Consider the following 26887-nt stretch of genomic DNA (forward strand, 5'->3'; position numbering starts at 1 on the left):
ATCATTGTCTCTATGTTTCTTTTCATTTATGTAAATTCCATGAAGTTCTGGGCAGTGACTAGGTCCTAGCCTTAAATATAACAGTTGTTCACATAACACTAGCATAAAAAGGCTATAGTCACACTCAGGCAGGTTCATGGGACCGACTAGGACCCTCAGTCTCTTGGATGGCTTGGCAAGGGAGTGACCGAGGCTCCAGGTCCTTGAACTGCCGAGTTTCCTGAGGGGTTGGTCACATGGAAAGGCGGGGTAGCTCGTGGAGGTTCTGTAGGATGTGTGAATGGTCAGTTTGGTTGCGTTTTGTTTTTTCCACTTCCTTAAGGTCACTTGGGAGGTTGAATCAGATCATAATAGTCTCTCATCACATGTTTACCTCAGTTGGTCGGTTACTTGGGTAGATGTGGGAGGAGGGTGTTACAAATAAAATTACTCAATGTAAGAATGAGGTAATCCAATTTGTTGAATTGTTAAAAGAATGTCCCCAACACTATAATCTTTATAGGACATGTGAAAGCATTCCTATCATTATGTATGGAAACAAGGTTCATGTAAAGAATAGGCAAGTGAAATACAAACAAGTTATTTTTAGATGATAAGAACCTTCAATACTATGAGAACTATACTAATGGTGTAATGGTATATAAAGCCTAAGCTATTAGAAACTAAATAAGCAATTGCATATTCATATCCCATAATATATGTGAGAATTTGTATTGAATTTTTAATGGAGCTTTGTAGTTAGTTGTTGTGCATATGTTACCATAGATAACAATAAACCTTTGGTAAGCATATTACCAATCTTATAACCATTAGAATAATAGAATTCATTGTACAAAACATACATTACATTAAAAAAACATAAGCATTGTTTTTATTTAAAAAAAATATATATCAATATTACTAGAAAAAGGAAAATTATAATGTATATATGCAAGCTATAAATCTTTCATTTAAGGATAATCCACTTAATAATTATGGAGAGAAACTTATTTAACAATATCAAGAAAAGTATTTAATATATGGTTAAAGAATTTTAAAAATTATTGAATGACCATTGCAATTCATAGATTTATAATTGCAATTTTTTATTTTTGAATTAATAATTTTTTAGCATACAAAAGAGTTCTCTCAAAAAAATATATCAATATTACAAATAAAAAAGAAAAATTATAATGTATATATGCAAGCTATAAATCCTTGATTTAAGGATCATTCACTAGAAACTTATTTAACAATATCAAGAAAAGTATTTACTATATGGTTAAGGAGTTTTAAAAATGATTGAATAGCCATTGTAGTTCATAGATTTATAATTACAGCTTTTTATTTTTGAATTAATAATTTTTTTAGCATACAAAAGAGTGCTCTCTCAATTATATAATTTTAATAATTTATATTCATAATTTTAATATTTAAAAAAAATTATGGACGAAAATTATTCAAACAAAAAACAAATCCTAATATGTTTAAATCACTATCTTTAAATTTGACACACAAATTTTATTTTATTATTAAATAATTTAATTAAAAGAAGAGGAAAGAAGGAATGAAAAAAAAACAACATAGTTAAACCGATATTAACTATATTTGAATGTGGTGGATGAATTTTTGCAGCCCTTAATATTGTTATTTTAATTCATTATTAAATGATTATGTCCCTGTTTGATCTGAATTATGTAGGGGGTTGACGGACAGGCAACATGAATTCAAGTAAAATATCTCGAAATGTTACAGAAATTAAAAACATAGGCACAAGCTATGTCTGAGGATACCCAAGATGTCTTTCATGTTTTGTCAAGCGTCCGCCATGTCTCGCTTCTCTGCTTCTGTTTTACTCATCGTCATCATGGTTTCGCTTTGGCCTTTTGAAATGATTGCAGGAGTCACAGACTCCGGGGATGGTAAGCCTAACACTTATATTTATTTCTGTTACATTAGGCAAGTCATGTGCATGCTTATTAAATAAATAGCGATTCCTTTTCATGTGTTCAGCGAGCATGATACTGTTGATACAAAGGCAATTGCAAAATACCCCGTCGACATGGAAAAGGGGAGATCCTTGTGGTTCAGAATCGGTTGGCGTTTCTTGCGTTGGCTCCAGAATAACTTCATTGTAAGTCTTTTTGCACCCTGCTTTAATAATATGAGAACAACTCATCTTCCAATTGACAAACCAACCTAGCTTAATATCATGTCATCTTCTAAACGAATATGCCAGTTTTATGGAAAATTTTGAAACTTCTATGTGATTGAATCTTTCCATGGTGAAAATTTTACAGGCTTTTGTCTTCAACAAATGTGACAGGGCAGTTGCCCTATGAAATTGGGCTCCTTTCAGCCCTGCAAATTCTGTAAGTGAACTAAAGCCATCTAATATGCATCTTGATGGTTTCAAAGTAGAGGAGGCCATAGAGAGCCATTTATCTGAATTTTGCAGATACATATCATATCATACCTAGGTCTAGGTTTAATCAGATTTTAGATATTTATTGAGCAATAGGCTAAACAGACTACTTTTTTGCCTTCAAAATCATAGAAATTTTGGCAATATTTTGATAAAATCAGGTAGGGAATTTTGTAAATCCAGGTTACAGTTATCAAACTTCAATATTTTGGGTGCTCCAGAGCTTTTTGATGGTGCCGAATCCATTTCCACCATCAAAAACATGATTCAAACACTGCTACTGTAAGATTTCTTGATTTCTTTTTGCCCTGATTCCGGCCACTTTTGGCCCTCAGGGCAATTCTTCCAACTACTTCATTGATTGATCCTCCACCACTTGCCCTTTTGTACAGTACCTGGATTTACTTGGTGGCTTTGTCTGACAATTTTGCCCAGACTGCTATTTCTCTCCATAATCTGAGTTTTTTTAGAAACATCTTAAAATAGAAATGTTTGAATGTTTTTTTAATGTGGAAATAGATTTAGCACCATCAAAAATCTAAGACACCAAAAATACTGAAACTTCATCAATGTAACCAAAATTTACACAAAAATCAGTCAAAATTGATCAAAATAATACCAAAATCTTCATTATTTCCCAAAGAAATATCACCTCCTTACATTAATCAGGGGCTAGCTTCTATAGTGCAACTAAAAATTACTAGCTATGATCCTCTTGCCATTTATAATAATAATAGGGAATTACTGTTGAATTGACAAGAAAAACCTTTATTGCAGGGATTTGTCCTACAATCCAGGCTTGACAGGACCAATTCCGAGTAGTTTGGGAAATTTACAACAGCTTCACACGTTGTAAGCATTTTGAACCTTGTGATTACCGCGTGATTAAAACATTGGTATTTCTACATTGGTATTTCTTCATATATTGTTGACAACAGGTTAATTTCTAGTTTGTCTTAGGATTTTGACAGGCTGTAGTTTTAATGGGCGCATTCCAACCGAGCTGGGCAAACTGCAAAAGCTCCTTACTCTGTAAGAAAATAAACCATTGTTTATGTTAGGCTTCATTTAAACGTTTGGGAGAAAAATGTTAAATTTTGATTTTTGTTATTTAAAATGAGTTATCGATTGTATATATAGTTTCAGTATTTTAATTTTTTTTTGGACATGAAAATATAGAGAATTTACCAGTTGAATCTGTAATTCCATTAAATTTCTATTATATTCTAAACAAATTAGAAAAAAAAAAAAAAAAAAAACCGTAAAAACTTCCTATGACATCCTGAATCGTCATTGATTTTGTAGGGACGTTAATTCGAATGGTTTGTCGGGAAGTATTCCTCCTTCTTTGGGAAATCTTACGAAACTCTACTGGTTCGACTTTGGCAATAATTCCGTTGGCGGAGAACTTCCGGTCGAGCTGAAGGGGCTTGTTAATTGCGGTCACTTGTAAGGATTTTTTTTTTTTTTGGTGCAGGAATATGCATTTTGTAGCTTTGATGCGTCTAGAAACATACCTGGTTATGTCGTTGGTTGTTGAAGCCACTTTAATAAAAACCAATTGAAGGGATCGATTCCACCAGAGATTTTCCACGAAAATATGACGCTTGTGCATGCGTAAGTATCCATGATTGATTAAATTCAATTCGCAGAAATTGTTTCCATCAAATTAGGCGCAGTTGATCAGTATGGCGACCCTATTACCATGCGCAGGTTGTTCGATGACAATTTGTTTACCGGAGAGATCCCCTCTACTCTTGGAAACGTCTCAACTTTGGAGATTGTGTGAGTCTCTGATATGATCTCCCCGTAGTTCATTAACTTCTAAATTATCTATCGGAAGTCTCTGTTGGAATATTAATTCCAACTGCACAGCGGCAGGCGGACGTGGGCAGCCAACTCAGCCAGCACGCTGCACCCGAAACCGCCAGAACGAAACCACCCTCTTGTTCGCACCACCTTTGGCAAAAGGCTGTATCCGCCGGAGGGGCTCCGAACACATTCACTTGCCGCCACGCGTCCCATGTACGAGCACCGAAAAACCACTTTCCCCGGACGGTAAAAGTCGTGCTGGTTGCGGAAGAGTGGTGTGCGAATTGCGTTGGATCGGGTCTGCAGGCTCAGATCTCCGAGAAGCTGCGCGAAGTTTAATGAGCGGGCGTGACGAATGGGGTGGCGACACGTGGCACCGAAGTGACGTCAGCCGACCCCCGCCCGCGTCAAATCAATTTTCTTTGTCGTTTTCTTTGGTTGACTGCCGTAGGTGAAAAGTCATGTTTTTAATGGTTTTACGTGGAATTAGGTGGCGGCCCGTTTAATGTGGTTATGGGCACATACGTTTTATATATTTTTATATATGTATGTACGTAGTTTAGGTGTGGGCCATTTAATATAGTATGGGCCATTTTTATATGTTTTTTATATATGTTTCATATAGGTTGTAAAAGAAACATATACGTGCAGCAGTTTTATGTAATGTGCCTACTCACGGTGGTGGCCGCGTGTGATATTTTTTTATGTAGAACAGGGCGTGCTGTAGTTATTTTTTTGGTGTGCCTGCGTGCAAAAATGAAGTAGTTCATGGAAGTGTAGATTGAACGCCAGGCAAATGAATGCACAGAAGAAAGCACAGCAGTGCTGGAAACATAACAGAGGCAAACTGTTATGTATTGTTGACCATAAAGAAAACACAGGAACAGCTTGAAGCTGTTTTGTAAATACCCACAGCAGTGGAAGACCAGAAGTGAGAGAGAGACAGAGTTTCTCCAGTGAATCCCTCTCTGCGCAGAGGATGAAGCATGTATCAGTATTTTTGTTTTAAATCAATAGAAGGTTTTTTTTCTGTGTAATGGACTGTGTTCTGAGTTAATTTTTTTTTAAAAGAGGTTCTCTGCAAATGATCCTGGACAGAGGAAACAGAGCATTGACTCTGTGGTGGTATTTGCTTGATTGGTTTTGGTATTTCTCCATTGAAAAATATCTAACAGTGGTATCGGAGCTAGTCCAGGCTCTTTGAAGACTCAAAGAAGCTGAAGGAAGGTGTGGTTGCAGCAGTCAAACTTGTCCAGCAGTGAAGGCTCTCCAGCAGTGTGAAGCCTCAGCCAAAGGGATTCAGGTATTCCTCAAAGTTTTTGAGTTACTGTTATAGAGACAGTCAGTTGTTTTAAAAAAAACACAGTCAAGTATTTTGGAGTATAGTTAAGAATGGCAAGGTCAAAGAAGAAAGCCTCCAAGCCTGCTAAAAATGTGTCTCCCTCCTCTACTAAACTAGAAGGAAATCTATTTGAATACATTCTATTTGAAACCCCAAAGTTTGATGGAAACTTTGATGTATGGGAAATAATGATGAGGGCTTTCCTAATGTCTGAGGGGATTGAAGTCTGGGAGTCAGTGATTGATGATAGCAAGATGGATAAAGAATCCATGGAGTATGATGCACAAGCAGCAAAACTAATCTTGGATGGGCTGCCTGATTCTGTGAAAAGGAATCTAGGAAAATACACATCAGCAAAGGATATATGGGACAGACTGCATGACCTTCATGCAAAGGGAGCGCTGACCATGAAAATGAGTCAAGAAGAAAGTCATGAACCCATCATAGAAGCTGAGAATGAGAAGGTTGACCTCATTAAGCTTCAAGTAAAAGAAAGGGATGAAGAGCTTGCGAAGCTCAAGAAGGAGCTTGACCAATGCAAGAAGAAACATCATGAAGAAGTCATATCCATGACAAATCAGCTGAATGAAGCAAAGAAGCAGGAAGATGCTTTGACAAGTCAACTTGAACAAAGACACATGAGAGTGAATAAGCTTGTGGAAGAGATTGGACAGTACAAGGAAGAGGTCTCCTCCCTTAAGTCCGAACTAGAAGAAGCCAGGAAGCAGGCACAAGGAGCTGAAAAGAAAATGGAGAGCAGTCAAGCAAAAGATGAAGAAATCTCCAAAATGAAGACAGATATTATCTCCTTCAAAATAGTAGCAGCTGAAGCTACTCGTAGCAAGGAAGAAACTGAGGGACAACTAGCAAAGAAAAATAATGAATGTGAAAAGTTAGAAGAAGAGATTATCCTCCTCAGGAAGAAGGTTGAAGGGATGAACAAGATCATGAAGAGCTCTCAAGCATTGGATGACATGCTTAGCTATCATAGAGCTCCATTTGATAAATCAGGACTTGGGTATGTAGGTGAACCCTCAAACAAGGATGAAGATGCTTTAAGCAAAGGAGATGTGAAGAAGCCAGAAAGACATGGTGAAGCTCCTAGTTCCAGCAAAGGCAAGGAGAAAAATGAAGGTTGCAATAGAAGAGATCCTGCTCCAAGTAGAAAACCAGCTCCAAGAAGAAATGTAGCTGATGGCAAAAATGCAAGAGGCAATGGTGATCATCAAAGGATCTCAAGGCAGCAAGGCTTCAGAAGCACATCAATGAAACCTCCGTCTCCCAGGTACCAAAGTTCATTTTATGGTTATTGTTATGCATGTTCAAACTTTGGTCATATGGCAAGAGACTGTAGAGCATTTAATAAAGATAGATGTTGTGGTCCCCGAAAATCTCCAAGAAACAATTTTAGAAGAAATCATGAAATGTCATTCATGAACAATGTTGAATGTTTCAAGTGCCATAACATTGGGCATATGGCACGAGATTGTAACTTAACATGGGCTCTTACACAAGCTAGACCCATGCAAAAGAAGAAAGTTACACAAGTATGGAGAAGGAAGGAAAGGCAATATGAAAACCCCTTGAACTCCCCAGTGGATCTAAATTTGTTTTGAGAAGAGTCTGCTAAAAGAAGACAAGCACACATTAAAGGGGAGCTTGTAATTTTTTGTTTGCTGAACTGTATTAACAGTCATTTGTTGATGGAGGATGTATTGCAACGCAGCAGTTGCAAATGAAATCTTTGTTAATCCCTCTGAAAGGTAACATGCAGCGGTGATGAAATGAGCAATGTTTTTGCTTTGTGTTTATGCAATATGCACAAAAATGCATAAAGAAGAAAAGATGGCAGCGCTGAAATGTAAAGAGCAGCAGCGGGATAAGAGAAAAAGTATGCAAAGCAAGAAGAACCTCACAGCAGTGGGAAGACAGAATACAAAACAGCAGTTTGGAAATTTTTTTATGGAGCACATGCAAAGAAATGCATAAAGAAAAACAAGGACAGCAGAATTTTAATGCACATGGGTGAATGAATATGTGAGGCAGCAGAAAATTGAAAGGGATTGCACAGCAGTGCGTTGTGAAAATAAAATGAATGAAGCTGAAGATTGTGTGAAGCAAGGGTGCATAAGAAAAGGCAGCAGCCCGTGTTAAATTTTTCTCGTGGAGAATGAAGTGCCAAGTGTATGTGCACACAGTAGTGCAAATTGCAGCAGCAACACAACAGCAAGTGTATGGACAGCAGCAGCTTGAAGAAAAGTTTTCCCATCGTGAAGAAGAAGAAGTATACAGCAAGGCAAATAAGAAAATGCAGCAGCATGAAGCTTTGTTGAAGAAATGTGTTTTTACACAGCAATGCAAATGTGAAAAATGCAGCAGCAAGAAGTTATGAACAGCAGCACATGCAAAAGAAATTTTCCTTACAGCAGTAAAGGTAAATGTAATGAATTTGTTGTTCATTGAATTGAAATGCAATATATACAACAGCAGTGAGTGTAAGAAATGTTTACACACAGCAGTGTAAATTTGTAAGTTGGGACAGTGTAATTGTTCCAGAAAAGACAGAGTATTTTGTCTTTGAAAAGTACACAAGCAGTGCAAGTGAACACACAGCAGTGTGGAGTATACACAACAGTGCAATGAATGTTTTGTTTTGGAGTTGCATTTGAAGCAGTCATTTGGTGAAACCCTCTATTAAAGAGGAAGGTGCTTTTCAGCACAGTGTCATGGTAAATCCCTCTATCAAGAGGATGATGCTTTTCAGCATAGTCATTAGTGAATCCCTCTGTTAAGAGGAAGATGTTTTCATAACAGGTGAATCCCTCTATCATGAGGAAGGTGCTCTTCAGCACATTGTAATGGTGAATCCCTCTGTCATGAGGAAGGTGCTCTTAAGCACAGTTTCAGGTTAATCCCTCTATCAAGAGGAAGACAACTTTGTTTGTTTGTGAACTGCATCAGAAGCAGTTGGTGAATCCCTCTATGTGAGGATGATGTTTGGGTAAGATTGAATGCCCAGCAGTTGAAATTAAAGGGGAGTGTTGGAATATTAATTCCAACTGCACAGCGGCAGGCGGACGTGGGCAGCCAACTCAGCCAGCACGCTGCACCCGAAACCGCCAGAACGAAACCACCCTCTTGTTCGCACCACCTTTGGCAAAAGGCTGTATCCGCCGGAGGGGCTCCGAACACATTCACTTGCCGCCACGCGTCCCATGTACGAGCACCGAAAAACCACTTTCCCCGGACGGTAAAAGTCGTGCTGGTTGCGGAAGAGTGGTGTGCGAATTGCGTTGGATCGGGTCTGCAGGCTCAGATCTCCGAGAAGCTGCGCGAAGTTTAATGAGCGGGCGTGACGAATGGGGTGGCGACACGTGGCACCGAAGTGACGTCAGCCGACCCCCGCCCGCGTCAAATCAATTTTCTTTGTCGTTTTCTTTGGTTGACTGCCGTAGGTGAAAAGTCATGTTTTTAATGGTTTTACGTGGAATTAGGTGGCGGCCCGTTTAATGTGGTTATGGGCACATACGTTTTATATATTTTTATATATGTATGTACGTAGTTTAGGTGTGGGCCATTTAATATAGTATGGGCCATTTTTATATGTTTTTTATATATGTTTCATATAGGTTGTAAAAGAAACATATACGTGCAGCAGTTTTATGTAATGTGCCTACTCACGGTGGTGGCCGCGTGTGATATTTTTTTATGTAGAACAGGGCGTGCTGTAGTTATTTTTTTGGTGTGCCTGCGTGCAAAAATGAAGTAGTTCATGGAAGTGTAGATTGAACGCCAGGCAAATGAATGCACAGAAGAAAGCACAGCAGTGCTGGAAACATAACAGAGGCAAACTGTTATGTATTGTTGACCATAAAGAAAACACAGGAACAGCTTGAAGCTGTTTTGTAAATACCCACAGCAGTGGAAGACCAGAAGTGAGAGAGAGACAGAGTTTCTCCAGTGAATCCCTCTCTGCGCAGAGGATGAAGCATGTATCAGTATTTTTGTTTTAAATCAATAGAAGGTTTTTTTTCTGTGTAATGGACTGTGTTCTGAGTTAATTTTTTTTAAAAGAGGTTCTCTGCAAATGATCCTGGACATAGGAAACAGAGCATTGACTCTGTGGTGGTATTTGCTTGATTGGTTTTGGTATTTCTCCATTGAAAAATATCTAACAGTCTCCAAGATTCTTTATGTGACCATCCAAAAAATTTCAATGGTCGGCAGGAGGCTTGATCGAAACTCTTTTGAAGGTCAAACACCAGTCAGCATCCGACAATTGAGACAACTTTATTCATTGTAAGATCAATGCTGCATTACATAAATTTTATTCATCGCTATTTTTTTTACAGGTTGGATTCTGTTCTATTTGATAGGATTTAGTTAAGTTTTAAGATTCAGTTAAGGTTTAAGATATATCTAGGATTTTATTCTCAGCCTAGTTTTATAAGTTATTAAGTCTACTATAGCCAAGAGATTATAAATCATTATAAAATATCAAAAATATATTTTTTCAGGAATGTTATATTGCAGTAAAAGAAAACTTTGCACTGATTTTGTGGATTTTGTCGGGAACTTATCAAATAATCAACTCATAGGTTCCATACCTGACCTATCGGGGATGAGCAAGCTTCAATTTCTGTAAGTAGAAAGGTTCAGATCAGTTACTAATTTTTTGTCAACTAAATATATATCTAACTTGAATTCAGAGAGATCCAATTTTTTATCTGTAAATTTTTTAAATGTTATAGTTATTTTATTTTTAGATTTTTTTAAATTTTATTTCGGTCTACATAAATAAAATTTCAACTTTGATGATGGACATCTCTTCACTGCGTGTAAACTAAATTAAATTCTAATAATATTTGGGTCCTTGGCACTTGTTTGCAGTGACCTAAGTCACAATCCATTCGAGCTATCCGTTGTTCCTACCTGGTTATCTGAATTAGAATCATTGACCACTGTGTAAGTTCAAGTGATCTGATGTTTGATGTGTGATTTTAAAACTTCGAATTATAAAAATATGACCATGATGGTCATGTTTTGTTTTCTTTCATATTAATTGGTTTTTCTATACCCTTTGCCTTCTTCCATAGTATGATGGAGAACAGTTCCTTAAATGGACAGCTTCCTTCAGAGGTTTTTAGCTTGCCTCAACTTGAGACAGTGTGAGTGTATTCAGTACTTTCTCTACTTTGTCGTCCACATTACAATGTCGAAATCTCAGACTTGAACTGTTAGTAATCCTATTTTTTTTAATGACATAGGATACTCTCCCATAATTCTATAGACGGGTCTCTGCAAATCGACGACACTTTCAGCCAGCAGATGCAATTGATGGACTTTCAGTACAATAACATCACAGGCTTTCTGTCGGGATCAAGCTATTGCAACACTTTGTTGTAAGGATTTTCTTGATAAACATGTAAACTGATTCATTTAGTCGTCTTGTACTGTACTATGGGGTGGCTAGCAATTTTCCTTTTGTTACTAAAATTTAAATTGAAAAATTTTGAACATTCAAAGTAGATGCTGTATGTTCTTTGGGGAAGAAAAACTTACATATTTGAATTAAACTTTCTTGGAATTTAGTGCAGGGGAAAATAACTTCTTTAGGTGTTACTATTACTCAGAATTATTTTTAAAAAGTTAAATCGAATAAGTATTAGTCATGTATCTGTGAGCTAAGATCAGCATCGCTATTCTCAAGGGTTTACTTTAAGCAACTGAATCAAGCCAGTCACCCAATTCTGAGGGGTTTTCAGTCTTTATAATCATGTACAATCCATTCATAATCCATTCATGGAGCAGTAGCTATTTTGTGGTTTATTGAATCAAACAATTCACTGAGTTCTTAAGGTTTTGTCTTTATAATGATGTTGAATTAAGTAATTCATCAACCGGCCATTCATATTTGATTGTTTTATTTTGTGGTTAATTGAATTAAGCAATTCACAGAGTCCTTGGCGGTTTTGTTATTTTGTGGTTGATTGAGTTAAGCAATTGACAGAGTTCTTAGGGGTTTTGAGTCTTTATAATCATGTAAGCTTTGAGCAATTGAATCGAACAATTCATATTTGAGTGTCTTATTCTGTGGTTTTCTTCTCTGTCCATCTATCAATCTAACCACAAGGTTGGTTTTTTTGCGATGCAGACTTAAAGGCAACCCAGTTTGTAATTTTCCAACATTCGATGGTAAGCTATGCCAACCTGAAGCAGCTGAACAGACCCCCTACGAAACTGATATGACACAGTGTGGAAACCATGTCACATGCCCTCAAGATTTCCTGAAAGTCGATCCTCGGAGTTGTGAATGTGCAGCGGCCTATGTGGGTGTCATGGTGTTCAAAGCTCCAAGTTTTTCAGTTTCGACGAATACAAGCAAATTCCATGAACTGGAGAATTCTCTTTGCACCAACTTAAACTTGACAAAGGGATCGGTATACATCCGCTACGAGTTGTTTGATTCCAACGGGTACCTGAATATACAAGTCCGGCTTTTCCCATCGCCTGGGAGGAAGTATTTTGAGCGATTACAGCTCGTAAAGATTCTGTACGCTTTGAGCAATCATGACTGCGTACCTCCAATGGGATTTGGACCTTACTATTTCATATCAATAGAGCTTTATAATTTTTTGGAGGGTGAGAAACTGAACTTTACTCTGATTCCTGGTTTCCGATTCATCCTGCTATTCTTTATAAGATTCCCTGGTTGCTTTATTGCAGAGGGATCGAAGAATCTCAGTCAAGGGGCAATAACTGGAATAGCAATTGGTGCAACGCTGTCGATCTTTGTCATTATTGCTGTTGGGGTTTATGCGTTATTGCAAAGAAAGAAAGCAGCGAAGGCGGTTGAATGATCGAACCCATTCGGTATGATATGAGATCCTCTTCTTTAAAGTACCTGCCATATGAATTTCGTGTTAGGAAAGGAAACTGATTTATGTTGGGTTTTCATCAGCTTCTTGGGGGAGAGGAAGCCGAAGAGAGAGTGGAAATGCTCCCAAACTGAAAGGCGCTCGAATTTTTTCGTTTCAAGAACTGAAAATGGCTACCAATAATTTCTCCAAGGATAACGAGATTGGTTTAGGAGGCTACGGCAAGGTACGGAAGTTCTAGTCGTTTATTTACCCTCAAACGGCGTATGTCAAACTTAGCTAAAACGCCCCATTTTCCGGCGGTTTTTTCAGAATTGTCAATGAATATTCAGTCATCCAGTTTGCTTAAAATTCGAATCCACGATTATATCAAGCAATTTTTCAAATTTCCGCAATTGATAACTGCACAGCAGGTGTTTTAACTTATTTTAATCTGTTTAAATGACAATTCGAACAATGTATATTTTAGTATCTGCGATTTTATGAATAACCGGATTCTGACCAAGTGGGGGCGATTTTATTAGCCCTTGGATCACGCCCTTACAAAGCACAGCTCAACGTGTACTGTATAGCACGATATCTGATCTTAATCTCAGATATTTAAACCTCCCGACTTGCATAAATCCACCGCTATGGGAAACAGGGGATTGTGGCTCCTAGGAGGATTTGAATACAAGACGAATTTAGGAGTGTTTTCAAAAGAAAAAAACAACTTCTTTCTTTGATTAAAACATCAAAGATAAAGAGAAAAAATGTTATGGTCTTACTCTAACCCCCTTATTTATGTCTTGGGGTCACTTCATAGTCAAAGAGTCAATAATAAAGCCCATATATTTTGTAAGTGGTTAACCCGAAATTAATGACGGGACCACAGTTAGTTGCAAATGGGTCGTAGCCGTAGTATTAGATAGATGGTATTAATAAAACTCACGGTATTGACCCGTGGTATTGCATGTATGAGTCATATATAAAGGATAGAGACTCCCTGCGAGGAGCATCGTGTCTTGTTTTTGTAATCGAGCTCTGCTCTATTGAAGGTTGCCCCCTCGAAGAGGCATGTGAACATTTCTCTCTGAATAATAAAATCAGTGCTATTCTGTGTTCTGGGTATCTTTTCTTCGCATATTCTGTGTTTGGGTATTACTTTGCAGATTAAGAGCATAACAAGTGGTATCAGAGCACTTTCCAGGGCTCGGTGGGATCTCCAATTTTTAGCAGAAATTTTTTTAGGCTCGAGACATGTTCCGGCATCTTTAAACCACGGGATCTGTCGTTGAGTGCATAAACCTGCGGATTTGGGGAGGCATGCACGCATGAAATACAAGAGGTGGTCACGTCTGTTGGACTCCCTTGTAACCCCGGTGGGTACCTCTTCGAGTAGTAGCGCATTAGACAGAACCGCGCACGGACTGTCTTCCACGTACCCTCTGGGTATATAGGAAGCCCCTTAGGCTCCCTTGAAACCTCGCCATAAATAAACCTTCGGCCGTCTTGTGGCTACAGTACACCGAGAACAGCACTCGAAGAGATTACTCGCCCGTACGATAGGGTAGTCGGGTTGTACGGCTAAGGGTACGGTCGATCCTCCTTAGTTAGAGCCCTGAAACATTGGGCTGAGTACTACTGTCAGACCCTTATGTATATTGCGATCTGTAGCACCTGACACTCCTCAAGACCATAGTTCCCTTTCTATCGGGGGATCACACATCATCTATTCCAGATCCGCGTGTGCAAAGAAGTGCCACAGTAGCAGACATCAGTCCCGCAACTCCATCAGATCAGCAACAGCAGTTGTTCCACCATTCAGATCTCTCAGATCCACCAGATCGGAGTTGTTGTGAAGGGTTCCTGTGCCGAGGTATACTTTTCGCAGGACTTTTGGCAGCATTGACATTTTGAGGATTTGGCGACTGCAGTATTGATGAAGGAGTAAAAATCCGTTAGGAGTTTTCCAAAAAAAAAAAAAGTCTGAGATCTTCCGAAGCGCTTATTTGTGATCTAGCCCATCAGCATCAGGACGACGAGCTGAGCACGGTGGTACCATTCAATTTATTAGAAAAAAAAATTTGGCGGTCCCAATTTTTCATCAAGTTGGTGTATGGTAGAAACTAGAACTCAAGCAATGGCTAATGAAAGGCTAAACAAAATTGAAGCAAATATGGACGACCTCAAAAATATGATTAGCGGACTAACTTGCCAGGTACAGCAAGCACTCGATAAGGGCAAGGAGCCAGCCCTCGAGGAACCGTATAATGGCCATGAACACCATGAGGGTGAGTCTAGCCACTCTCCTCACGTCTGGCACACCCATTCACCACCCAGTCAGTGACCTCCCAAGTTGGATATGCAGAAATTTGACGATTCTCACACGTTCGCATGGCTAGCACAAATGGACCAGTATTTCAAATTGAATCGTCTCCTAGTTGATTGGACTAAGCTTATGGTGGGGACCATGTACTTGGACAATGAACGATGGCAATGGGCGGAATGGCATCAACGTTGCAATGGACCTTTTCAGAGTTGGGCCCAATTTACCAAAGCTCTTCGAGATCGCTTTGAACAGGGAGACTCCTTTTTGGGACGTCTCACTAAGCTCCGACAGACGGGTACAGTGGATGAATATATGACCGCTTTTGAAGCCTTAGCCTTCCGCACTCAGAGTCTCTCAGATGAGTTCTACACGGAATGTTTTATCAGTGGTCTTAAAGAAGCCATCAAAGCTCAAGTTCTACTCCACCACCCTCCCATGTGGACGGAGGCTTGCCAGGGAGCTCGTAAGGTGGAACGTGCCATAAGAGCCCAATACAGCCGCCCCAATTTCCCCACTAAAGGTCGTCCCCCACAAGCTCACAACACGACTCAGACACTTAAGGTCCAAAAGGTGTCACCTGAGGAAATGGCCGAAAGAAGGAAGCAAGGACTATGTTACTACTGTGATGAAAAATATTCCCCTGGTCATAAATGCAAGGAGCCCAAGTTTTTTCAAATAGATGCCACTGACTACAGCTCAACCGAGGAAGATCCACCACTTGAAGAACCTGAGGCGATAGAAGAAGACAACCAAAAGGAGATTGTATCTGACGAACCAGTTATTTCGCTAAATGCGTTGGCAGGAATTTCTTCACCTCAAACTCTCAAAATCAGGGGTTTTTTTAAACATCGCCCAGTAGTAGTCTTGATTGATAGTGGAAGTACCCATAATTTCATCCATCAAAAAGTCGCCGACGCAGTGCATTGTTTTGTACACGCAGTCTCTAACTTCCAAGTCCAAATCGTGGATGGGGGCACAATGAAATGTGAAGGCCGCTGCGAAAATGTCAAACTTCAAATGGGGGATTATCAGTTGAAAACACACATGTTTGCCATCCACATGGGCAGATGCGACATTGTCCTCGGCGCTGAATGGCTTCGCACTCTTGGGCCAATCACAATGGATTTCCAGGAGTTATATATGAGTTTTAAGCAAAACAACTACACATATACCCTCCGTGGCCTCCAGGCGGGAGCCCCCTCGATCATCAGCTCGCATAGGATGGAAAAATTGTTAAAAAAGGGCAATCATGGCGTGGTAGCTCAATTCAATGCCATCCAGGTCGTTGAAACCCAGTCCCTGCAAATTCATCCTGAGATGCAACAAATTTTAAATAAACATCGGCAGGTCTTTGACAAGCCTAAGGAGCTTCCACCATCGCGAGGGGAACATGATCATAGCATCACATTGGTTCCAGGGGCCCAACCCCCAAACGTGCGGCCATACAGATATCCATTCACCCAAAAGAATGAAATAGAAAAGATAATCAAGGAACTTTTGGAAGCAGGTGTCATTCGTCCCAGCGTTAGTCCTTATTCATCCCCAGTGGTCATGGTGCTCAAGAAAGACAAAGAGTGGCTGATGTGTCCCGACTTCAGGGCCCTCAATAAGTTGACAGTCAAAGATAAATTTCCCATCCCGGTGGTTGACGATTTGCTGGACGAACTCAATGGGGCTCAATTCTTCACGAAGTTGGATCTTCGCTCAGGCTACCACCAAATTCGCATGAAGGAAGTCGACATTCCCAAGACGGCGTTCCGAACTCATGAAGGCCATTATGAGTTCCTGGTCATGCCATTTGGTCTTTGTAATGCCCCTTCTACTTTTTAGAGCCTTATGAATCACCTTCTTAAACCATATCTTAGGAAATTTGTCCTGGTCTTCTTCGATGACATCCTCATCTATAGTGGCACTTGGGCTGCACATCTTCACCATGTAGATCTACTCTTGCAACTGCTCCGCCAACATAAATTATTTGTCAAATTGTCCAAGTGTTCGTTTGGCATGGAAGAAGTTGAGTATTTGGGCCACATTGTGGGGCGGCAAGGTGTCAAGGTGGACCCCAAAAAGATCCAGGCAATGCAAGAATGGCCTCGACCTAAGACCTTGAAGAGCTTGAGAGGATTTTTGGGACTCACCGGATATTATCGTAAATTTGTCCGCAACTATGGCCACATAGCGAAGCCCCTCACTCAACTCCTAAAGAAAAATTCCTTCTTCTGGAATGAGGAAGCCCAACAGGCATTTACAGCCCTAAAAAATGCCATGTGTTCCACTCCAGTCTTAGCACTACCTAACTTCAACAAATCTTTTGTCATTGAATGTGATGCTTCAGGGACAGGTATTGGGGCAGTCTTAATACAGGAAGGGCGACCCTTGGCCTTCATAAGCCAACAACTAAGTGGGAAGAATCTGGGCCAATCTACCCATGAAAAAGAAATGATGGCCATCTTACATGCAGTCGACACCTGGCGCCCTTACTTATTGGGGTGACGTTTCCAAATCCGCACAGATCATCACAGTCTTAAATATTTTCTGGAGCAACGCCTATCTTCCCCAGAACAAAATAAATGGCTATCTAAAATGTTGGGATATGATTATGAGATCATTTACAAGAAAGGGAAAGACAATAGGGTAGCAGATGCATTATCTCGCCAATTTGAGGAAGAAAGTACTCTGCTAGCAATTTCCCTCCCCATTCCAGAATGGATTGAAGAAGCTCGCAGAGAATGGTTTTCACACCCAGGGCTATCCCAACTCATTTCTCAATTGCAAGTCGATCCAAATTCCATCAAGGGCTACTCCTGGCAGGATGATATTCTTCGCTACTGGGACAGAGTAGTAATATCACCAACATCAACTCTCAAAAGTCGCATACTGGCTGAATTGCACTCATCTCCCATTGCAGGACATTCGGGCTTTCAGAAAACTTATGCTCGCACCAGAAGATCATTTTTTTGGACCGGCATGAAAAAGGACATCCTTACTTTTGTCGCAGAATGTGATGTCTGTCAACGCCACAAAGGAGAAACCGTCAACACACCAGGCACATTACAACCATTGCCCATTCCGACATCAATTTGGACGGAGGTTTCCATGGATTTCATTACAGGTCTTCCAAAATCAGGGAACAAGTCAGTCATCATGGTGGTGGTGGACCGCTTGTCAAAGTATGCTCATTTTTGTGCCCTACCCCACCCGTTTACACCAACTTTGGTTGCGCAAACTTTCATGGATCAGATATTCAAACTACATGGCATGCCCACTTCTATTGTGTCTGATCGCGACCCGATCTTCACCAGTGATTTTTGGCAAGAACTCTTCAGGATACAAGGCACTTAACTAAAACTTAGCACTTCCTATCATCCGCAAACGGATGGTCAAACCGAAGCCGTCAACAAATGTCTAGAAACCTACCTCAGGTGTTTCACTTCAGAAAAGCAACACCTTTGGGTACAGTGGTTACCTCTGGCGGAATGGTGGTATAACACCAACTATCATGCCACTACTAAAATGACTCCTTATGAAGCAGTATATGGTCAACTTCCGCCTTCCCCTATTTCTTATCTCCAGGGATGCTCCAAAGTACAAGCAGTGGATCAACTCCTACAACACCGCGCCACCATGCTCGCCCATCTTAGAGAGAATCTTCATCAAGCTCAGAACCGCATGAAGCAACAGGTCGACCAGCATCGCTCAGAGCGCCAGTTTCAAGAAGGGGACCAAGTCTTTTTAAAGCTGCAACCATATAAGCAAACATCACTCAAAGACAAGGGTTGTCAGAAGCTATCTCCAAAATTCTACGGACCCTACCAAGTACTTCAGCGCATTGGAGAAGTGGCTTACAAGTTGGCTTTGCCACCTACTACAAAAATCCATCCAGTTTTCCATGTATCATGCCTCAAGAAAGTAATTGGGAACAATTGCCGAGTTCAAACCAGTCTACCTGAACTGGACGACGAAGGGTCAATCTGGCTTCAACCCGAACAGGTCCTCACCACAAGAGACAAGCACCTGTGCGGCCGCATGATTAAGGAAGCCCTCGTCAAATGGAAAGACACCTCTCCGGAAGATGCAACTTGGGAACCAGCTACTATTCTTCAGCAGTTTCCGTAGCTTCAGCCTTGAGGACAAGGCTAGTCTTAAGGGGGAGGGCATGTTAGGGTCCCACCCTAACCCCCTTATTTATGTCTTGGGATCACGTCATAGTCAAAGAGTCAATAAAGCCCATATATTTTGTAAGTGGTTAACCCGAAATTAATGATGAGACCACAGTTAGTTGCAAATGGGCCGTAGCCGTAGTATTAGATAGATGGTATTAATAAAACTCACGGTATTGACCCGTGGTATTGCATGTATGAGTCATATATAAAGGATAGAGACTCCCTGCGAGGAGCCTCGTGTCTTGTTTTTGTAATCGAGCTCTGCTCTATTGGAGGTTGCCCCCTCGAAGAGGCATGTGAACATTTCTCTTTGAATAATAAAATCATTTCTATTCTGTGTTCTGGGTATCTTTTCTTCGCATATTCTGTGTTTGGGTATTACTTTGCAGGTTAAGAGCATAACAAAAACTTTTTCTTTGATTCAAATGAAACATGGTTACATTTGTTAGTTTCTGTAGACATCTCTTAACCTCAATTGTCCTTAAAAAAAAACTGTAAAAGAGGCCGAGTCACAGATAGCGCAAAGGGAGCAGCTTTTTGAAAAAGGAGTCGTCTACGGCAGTGGAGGTGGAGGAATTGCTCTGACGGTCAAAAGTCGCTGCAATTTGGGAAGATTTTTTTCAAAAAATCTTGCAGTAGCAGTTTTTGAATCATGTTTTTGATGGTGGAAAAGGATTCAGCACCATCAAAAACCTCTAAAGCACCCAAAATATTGAAGATTAACAGCTATAACTAAGATTTTGAAAAATTCCTGCCAGATTTTATCAAAATATAACTGGAATTTCCATGATTTTCAGAATAGCAAAATAACCAGTCAAAAGGGTCAAAGCCTCATGAGTCCTCTAGAGTAGCATGAACTAGATCAATTTGAATCCAACAAAGAGTAAAAGCTTATCCAAAACAAAACAAAATGACTCCTTGCACCAAAGTCAGAAATCTGTATGAAGTAGTTAGCAAGACTTAACCAAAAGGGCATGTACTAAGAAAACAAAACAAGATCATCCTTAGAAGAAGAATGCCTCATGCTGATAGAACTATTGATCTGCTTTCTTTATTTATCTTGCAGCTATGATATGGTTCTTCAACTTGTCCTGACGAAGAACCACACTTGAATTATGATGTGATTTTTGCTGAAAACTCTTCTCAAAAAAAAAATCTTGTTGATAATAATTACTTAATATTAATTCATTATTATTAATATTATTATTATTTTAAGATAGGCAGGACTACATCTTCATTATGTCCAATATATCACCTCAATCGGGTAGGGAATTGAATCGATGACTTCACATTAAAGAGTGTCTTCACGATCCTCATCTATTATTCATAAATATTAATAATTTAATTAAATAATAATATTAACAACTAAAATTATTAATAATAAAGAATGAATATTATAAACCCTATAATAAACATGGTTGACCGTGGTTGATTTTCATATTGAGACAATCATTCTCACAATGTGACATTGGACCAAGGGATTGATAAACCCAAGAGATCGATTCTAAAACCCCAAGGTATTACAAACCTAAGAGATTATTATTATAAACTCATGGTATATAAACCCTAAGGTGAATATTATAAACCCAAGGGATTAATATTAAAAACATAAGGGATTATAAACCTAAGGGAATAATATTAAACTGAAGGGATAAATATTATAAACCCAAGGTATATAAACCTTAAGATAAATATTGTAAACCCTAAAATAAACATGGTTGACCACGAATGAATTTCATATTGACACAATCTTTGTCACAATGCAACATTGGACAATGTTTGACTATGGTTGATTTTCATACTGACCCAATCTTTGTCATAATGCGACATTGGACCAAGGATGACCATGGATGACCATGGATGTCACAATATGATGTTGGACCAAGAGATAATATATGTCCAATGTGACCATGGTTATTAACCATGGTTGACCATGATTGATTGTAATGTCGAGACAATCTGTAGCGCAGTGCAACATTGGACCATGTTTGATCATGGTTGATTTTCATATTGAGACAATCTTTGTCACAATGCGACATTGGACCATGGTTGACCATGATTGATTTTCATATTGAGAAAAGCCTATTATAAACCCAAGGTATATAAACCCTAAGATAAATATTATAAACCCTAAAATAAACATGGTTGACCATGGTTGACCACGGATGATTTTCATATTGACATAATCTTTGTCACAATCCAACGTTGGACTATGGTTGACCATGATTTATTTTCATATTGAGACAACCTTTGGCATAGTGTGACATTGGAAAATGGTTGGCCATGGTTGATTTTCATATTAAGACAATATTTGTCACAGTGTGACTATAAACCCTATATTAAGCATGGTTGAGCATAGTTTTTTCATCATATTGAGACAATCTTTCACACAATGCGACGTTGGACATTGGGCCAAGGGATTGATAGCATAAATCCAAGGGATTAATTCTAAAACCCCAAGGTATTATAAACCCAAGGGAATAATATTTAACCCAATGGATTAATATTATAAACCCAAGGTATATAAACCCTAAGATAAATGTTATAAACCCAAAAGATTAATATTAAAAACCCAAGGGATAAATATTAAACCCAAGTGATAAATATTATAAACCCGAGGGATAAATATTATAAACCTGAGGTATATAAAACCTAAGATAAATATTGTAAACCCTCAAATAAACATGGTTAACCATGGTTTACCACAAATGACTTTCATGTTTACACAATATTTGTCACAATGTGACATTGGACAATGGTTGACCATGATTTAACATGGTTGATTTTCATATTAACACAATGTTTGTTACAATGCGACGTTGGACCATGGATGACCATGGTTGTCATAATGTGACGTTGGACCATGGATGACCATGGTTGTCATAATGTGACGTTGGACCAAGAGACAATCTTCGTCACAATGTGACCCTGGTTGACCATGATTGATTGTAATGTTGAGACAATATTTGTCGCAATGCGATGGTGGACCTTAGTTGATCATGGTTGATTTTCATATTGAGACAATCTTTGTCACATTGCAACATTAGGCCATGGTTAACCAAGATTGATTTTCATAATTAGAAAAACTTATTATAAACCCAAGATATATAAACCATAAGATAAATATTATAAACCCTAAAATAAACATAGTTAACCATGGTTGACCACAGATAATTTTCATATGACACAATCTTTGTCACAATGCGACATTGGAAAATGGTTAGCCATGGTTAACCATGATTGATTTTCATATTGAGACAATATTTTTCACAATGCGACCATAAACCCTATAATAAACATGGTTGACCATTGTTGTTTTTCATATTGAGACAATCTTTCTCACAATGCGACGTTGGACCATGGTTGTCATAATATAACATTGGACCAAGTGATTGATAAGCCCAAGGGATATGAACACTTCGATTGATAAACCCAAGGGATTGATAGTATAAACCCAAGGGATTAATTATAAAACCCCAAGGTATTATAAACCCAAGGGAATAATATTAAAGCTAGGGGATTATTATTATAAACCCAAGGTATATAAACCCTAAGATCAATATTTTTTTTCTAAGTAAGCTTAAATCTATTAATGTAACATACGGTACAAAGAGTTCTAGGAATCAGAGTGCCGCCATACAGTCAGCAAGATATCAAAAATTGAGCCGCCCGGAAGGGGAAACTGACCCAGGAAGCATTTGAGAGCTGCCTCGCAAGATGAAACCAGCCTTGACTTAACAACAGTGAGCCAAAAATCTGAGCCGCCCACTAGGGGAAACTGACTCGTACATAGATTTAGGACAAATTTAACTGCAAAGATCAGTTTAGACAAGCTAAGATACTTAGGCGACAAAACCAGCAAAATGCTCAAAAGACTAGACATGATGGCGAGAAAAAAAGCAGTAGCACTAGAGTCCATAGTCACCCAAGGGCGATTCCTCTTCAATTATGCACCACCATCCTTCCTTGTCATCAGGATCTGGATCTAGAACCCTTTGAGGAGCGGCATCCACCACTTCACACTCACCTGCAGGCATCCTGGTGGCCTGGAGTGGGCCAGAGCTGCTTTCACCTGCCAAGCGAGAGGGACCTTTGTCTATGGGCAGAGAAACAGGTGGTACAAAAGGAGAGGCCTGCGAGCTAATAGGGGGCGCAGAAGACGGGGGAGAAGGAATCACCTCGGGTATCTCTTTGAAAGAAACAGTAACCGTCGCAATGACCAAGGGGCGGGAGGAGTTGCAATGGTAATGGAAGACAGTGGTGGAAGGATTCCAAATAGAGGCAGTGAAAGCAGGCCGAGGTTCAAAGGAATGGTGAGAGGCGAAGGTATCATTCTGCAGGGAGGGAGGAAGGCGACGAGCTTGACCACTGCCACGAAGACGACGGGGAGCACTTTCACTGGGACTGCGAGAGGAGGATGACTGAGAGGAAGGGGAAGGGAAGTGACGACGCATGGAGCCTCCCCTACGGCATCTCAGACGATGCCTCAGCCTTAGCATTGCAATACAGAAATCGAGAGAGAAGGCAAAATTGACAAAGGGTCCCAGCAGAGGAAGGTGGGGGCAAAAGCCAAACAGAGCAGGTAGGTGCCGAGCACAGAACGGGTTGTGAGAGTAATGGTAACCAGGGATAAAACTAATGCAGGAGGCCAGTGGGCAGCGCCTTCGAAACAATGGTGCGAAGGCTGTGCACTTCAGCTTCCGGCGAACAACGAGAACCTACAGGCAAGAGCTGCCTCGACATGGAGACCGGCATAGCACCACAATTCCAAATCAAAGCATCTGAATTCTCAACTAAGGACGAGGACGAAGGGGCAGGAGGCTTCGTATTGAAGCTCTTGGTGTCTCGGCCTCCCCACCGGCATAAATGCCGTGTAGGGTGACAGCCCATCAAATTTATTGTTCCAGATGTGAGTAAATGCCTTCCGTAGGCAAACCAGTGGGCTTGCCACACGCCCGCCTGCCAGATCATAACCCTCATAACGTCATTGCCCACCCGCATCTGGGGTGAAGTTGTCCTGATGCACCAGCTGAGTGCATTCCTGAAGGAGTTTGCTATCATTGAGACTGGAGAGGGGCCCTACAGAGAGGGTCTGGGCGTTCGTTACCCCTTTGTTAGCCAGCAGATCTGCCACTTTGTTGCCAGATCTTCTAGTGTGCTTGAGGTAGATAGCTCTGTGCTCTTGCAACCAGTCAGCTATGAGTTCCAATCTTGCCATGAGTCTCCAACTGTCCGCTACTCTAGAGGGAGGGGAGCCTGAGAGGATCTTACTGATCATGTTGATGAGGATTTGGGAGTCGCCCTCAATCTCGATGGGGAAAAAATTATAGAGCTGGGCTAGCTGCATACCTTGCCATAGACCTTCTAGTTCCGCAGAGTTATTGGTATCCCATCCCATAGAGCCATAGTAAACGAGCATAGGGTCCCCTTTATGGTTGCGAAAAATTCCCCCAAAACCCGCCTCCCCAGGATTGCCTTTGGAGGCTCCGTCAAAGTTAAGCTTTATGACACCATCTAGGGGGGGACCCATTTATCACTAGAATTTTCCTTCGGGACTCGTCGACCAATCGACTCAGGACTCAGATTGAGCTTGAGCTGCCAATTGTTCCAAACTTGTTGCTCCAGGGGCAGAGTGGGGAAGTCTTCCTGCTGCCATTTTTGCAGCGCTAAGGTTTCCTGGAGATTACTGCAGTAATTGAACCAGAGGATTTCCAGAGGGGTGGACTGGTTCTTGAAGATCCGTCTATTCCTCTCCTTCCAGATATGCCATAAGGTGAGACCTGGAGTGTGCCTCCAGAGAGAGTTGAGCAGATTGCATCGGTAGGGTGCAGCTAGCCAGTTACGAATGATAGTATTTAAGTCCTCGGACTGTCGGCCATCCCTTCTGCACTTAGAGCTGACACTTTCCCAAAAGAAGGTAGCCAGAGGGCAAGTCAGCATAAGATGTTGAATGGTCTCCTCTTGATTATTACAGTTGGGGCATCTGGAAGGCCCAGTGAAGCCTCTCTTCATTAAATTGTCCCATGTGAGGATTTTCTTGTGACAGAGCAGCCACAAGAACGAGGAAACCTTGGGCCAAAGCTGCGATGACCACAACTCTTTCCAGATGGGGTCAAGGGGGTCGAGAGTCTGGGTCATCAGGGCATAGGCTTCCTGAGTGGTGAACTTGCCTTTGGGAGAGTGTCCCCAGTGAAGGACATCCTGCTTGTCTGTGTATCTGATTTTCCTGCTGATTAGTTCTGCTTCCAGCACTGGATGAGCCTGAACTTGTTGGTTGTTCAAACAGCTTGCAGCCGTTTTCCAGCGCCTGTACCCCTGAGCATGGTTTTCCTCCCAGAATTGGTGAACCGTGGCTTCCAGAGGAGCGATCAAATCAAGCTGGAGGGGCGGTTTGATGGTTGAGAGGAGCTTGGGTTGTTGTTGCCACGAGTCTGTCCAGAACTGAGCTATGCGACCGTTGCAGACCTCCCAGAAACTATGTTCCTGAATACGAATATGGTATTGTTTAGCACCATTTCAGATCAATGAGCCTGATTCCGCAATAGACAGTTGAATGAGATCTGAATGGGGTCTATGGTTGGCATATTTGGCATTCCAGAGTCTCGCCCATGGGGAGGAGGGGGAGGATAGCCATTGCCACCAGATCTTAGCCCCCATGATAGCGTTGTTGTGCTGAGGGTCGCGGAGGCCTAGACCCCCCGCTAACTTTGGCTTGCAGATCGTATTCCACTTGACCAAGGCCCATTTTCTGTTTTGTCCAGATGCTCCCCACAGGAAGTTGCGCTGAAGAGATCTGATCTGCTTGAGGACCCATTTCAGGGCTGCAAGGACCGAGAAGAGATAGAGGGGCATGGATTGAAGGACAGACTTGACCAGAATAAGTCTACTAGGAAGGTTGAGGGGGCGAAAAGTCCAGGAGGATAATTTAGCTTCGAGTTTATCCAAGAGAGTTCTCCAAGAAGAGTGCTTGAGAGCTGAGACAATCAAGGGGGCTCCAAGGTACTTGGCAGGTAGCTTGGCAATGGAGAATCTGAGGATTCTAGCAATGCGTTGTTGAATGAGCAGAGCAGTGTTAAAGAAGAAGATTTGCGACTTGGAGGCATTGACAGTCATTCCTGAAGCTTCGGCAAACAAATCAAGCAAGCTCTTGAAGGTGGAGGCTTCTTGGGTGGAAGGATGACCAAACAGCATAGTGTCGTCCATGAATTGCTGGTGGGTGTGAGCTGGGGTCTCATGAATGGAGATGCCACGGAGCTGATGCGAATGAAGGGCATGATTGATGGTATGACCTAGCCCCTCCGCCATGAGCACAAAGAGAAAGGGGGACAGGGGATCGCCTTGGCGAATGCCACGAGAGGGGGAGAAGGGATGAGAAGGGATACCATTGACCAGGATGGAGAAAAAGGAAGAGGAGATCAGGCTCATGACCCATCTTATCCAAGGAGGGCTGAAACCAAAAGCTGCTAACATCTGTTGAATGAAATTCCAATTAAGTTTGTCAAAAGCTTTTGATAAATCAATCTTAAGGAGCATACCTGGCTTTTTGGTCTGCTTCAGTGAATGAATAATCTCATGAGTGAGAATGATGCCATCAAGGATTTGTCACCCCTCTACATAACCAGTTTGCTCAGGAGAGATGAGCAAAGGAAGCAGCGGCTTTAACCTGTTGGCAATTACTTTGGAGATGATCTTGTAGATGACATTGCAGAGGGAAATGGGGCGAAATTTGTCAGGCGTGGCTGCTTGGTCCTCCTTGGGGATTAGGGTTATGAAAGTAGCATTAATAGATGGGAGAAGCCAATGCATGGATCTGGACTCCTCCACTAACTGCCAAATCTCATCTTTGATCAAATCCCAGAAATGATGGAAGAAGTTGGAAGTGAAGCCATCAGGTCCTGGAGCTTTACCTTCCTTGTTTTGGAGGACAGCCTATTCAACTTCCAAAAAAGTGATAGGGTGAAGAAGAAGTTGATTGTG

At 40.8% G+C, this 26887-nt stretch overlaps 1 pseudogene across 1 annotated transcript in view; it reads left to right on the forward strand.

Moving 5' to 3' along the window:
• Positions 1-1608: 1608 nt before the first annotated feature.
• The window catches only part of LOC149185018 (leucine-rich repeat receptor protein kinase HPCA1-like), a 159335-nt pseudogene continuing 134056 nt past the window's right edge, over positions 1609-26887 (forward strand). Inside the window, exons 1-16 of the transcript XR_016257345.1 lie at positions 1609-1901; positions 1993-2113; positions 2280-2351; positions 3182-3256; positions 3365-3436; positions 3710-3853; positions 3947-4021; positions 4118-4189; positions 9786-9857; positions 10131-10199; positions 10449-10523; positions 10655-10726; positions 10826-10960; positions 11713-12200; positions 12285-12431; positions 12520-12662. The product of XR_016257345.1 is annotated as a leucine-rich repeat receptor protein kinase HPCA1-like (transcript). The remainder of the gene's footprint in view (positions 1902-1992; positions 2114-2279; positions 2352-3181; positions 3257-3364; positions 3437-3709; positions 3854-3946; positions 4022-4117; positions 4190-9785; positions 9858-10130; positions 10200-10448; positions 10524-10654; positions 10727-10825; positions 10961-11712; positions 12201-12284; positions 12432-12519; positions 12663-26887) is intronic.

The sequence above is a fragment of the Pinus tabuliformis genome, chromosome 3_2, assembly GCF_031772625.1.
Source record: "Pinus tabuliformis cultivar Carrire ecotype Pingquan chromosome 3_2, CPIR1, whole genome shotgun sequence".
NCBI lineage: Eukaryota > Viridiplantae > Streptophyta > Pinopsida > Pinales > Pinaceae > Pinus > Pinus tabuliformis.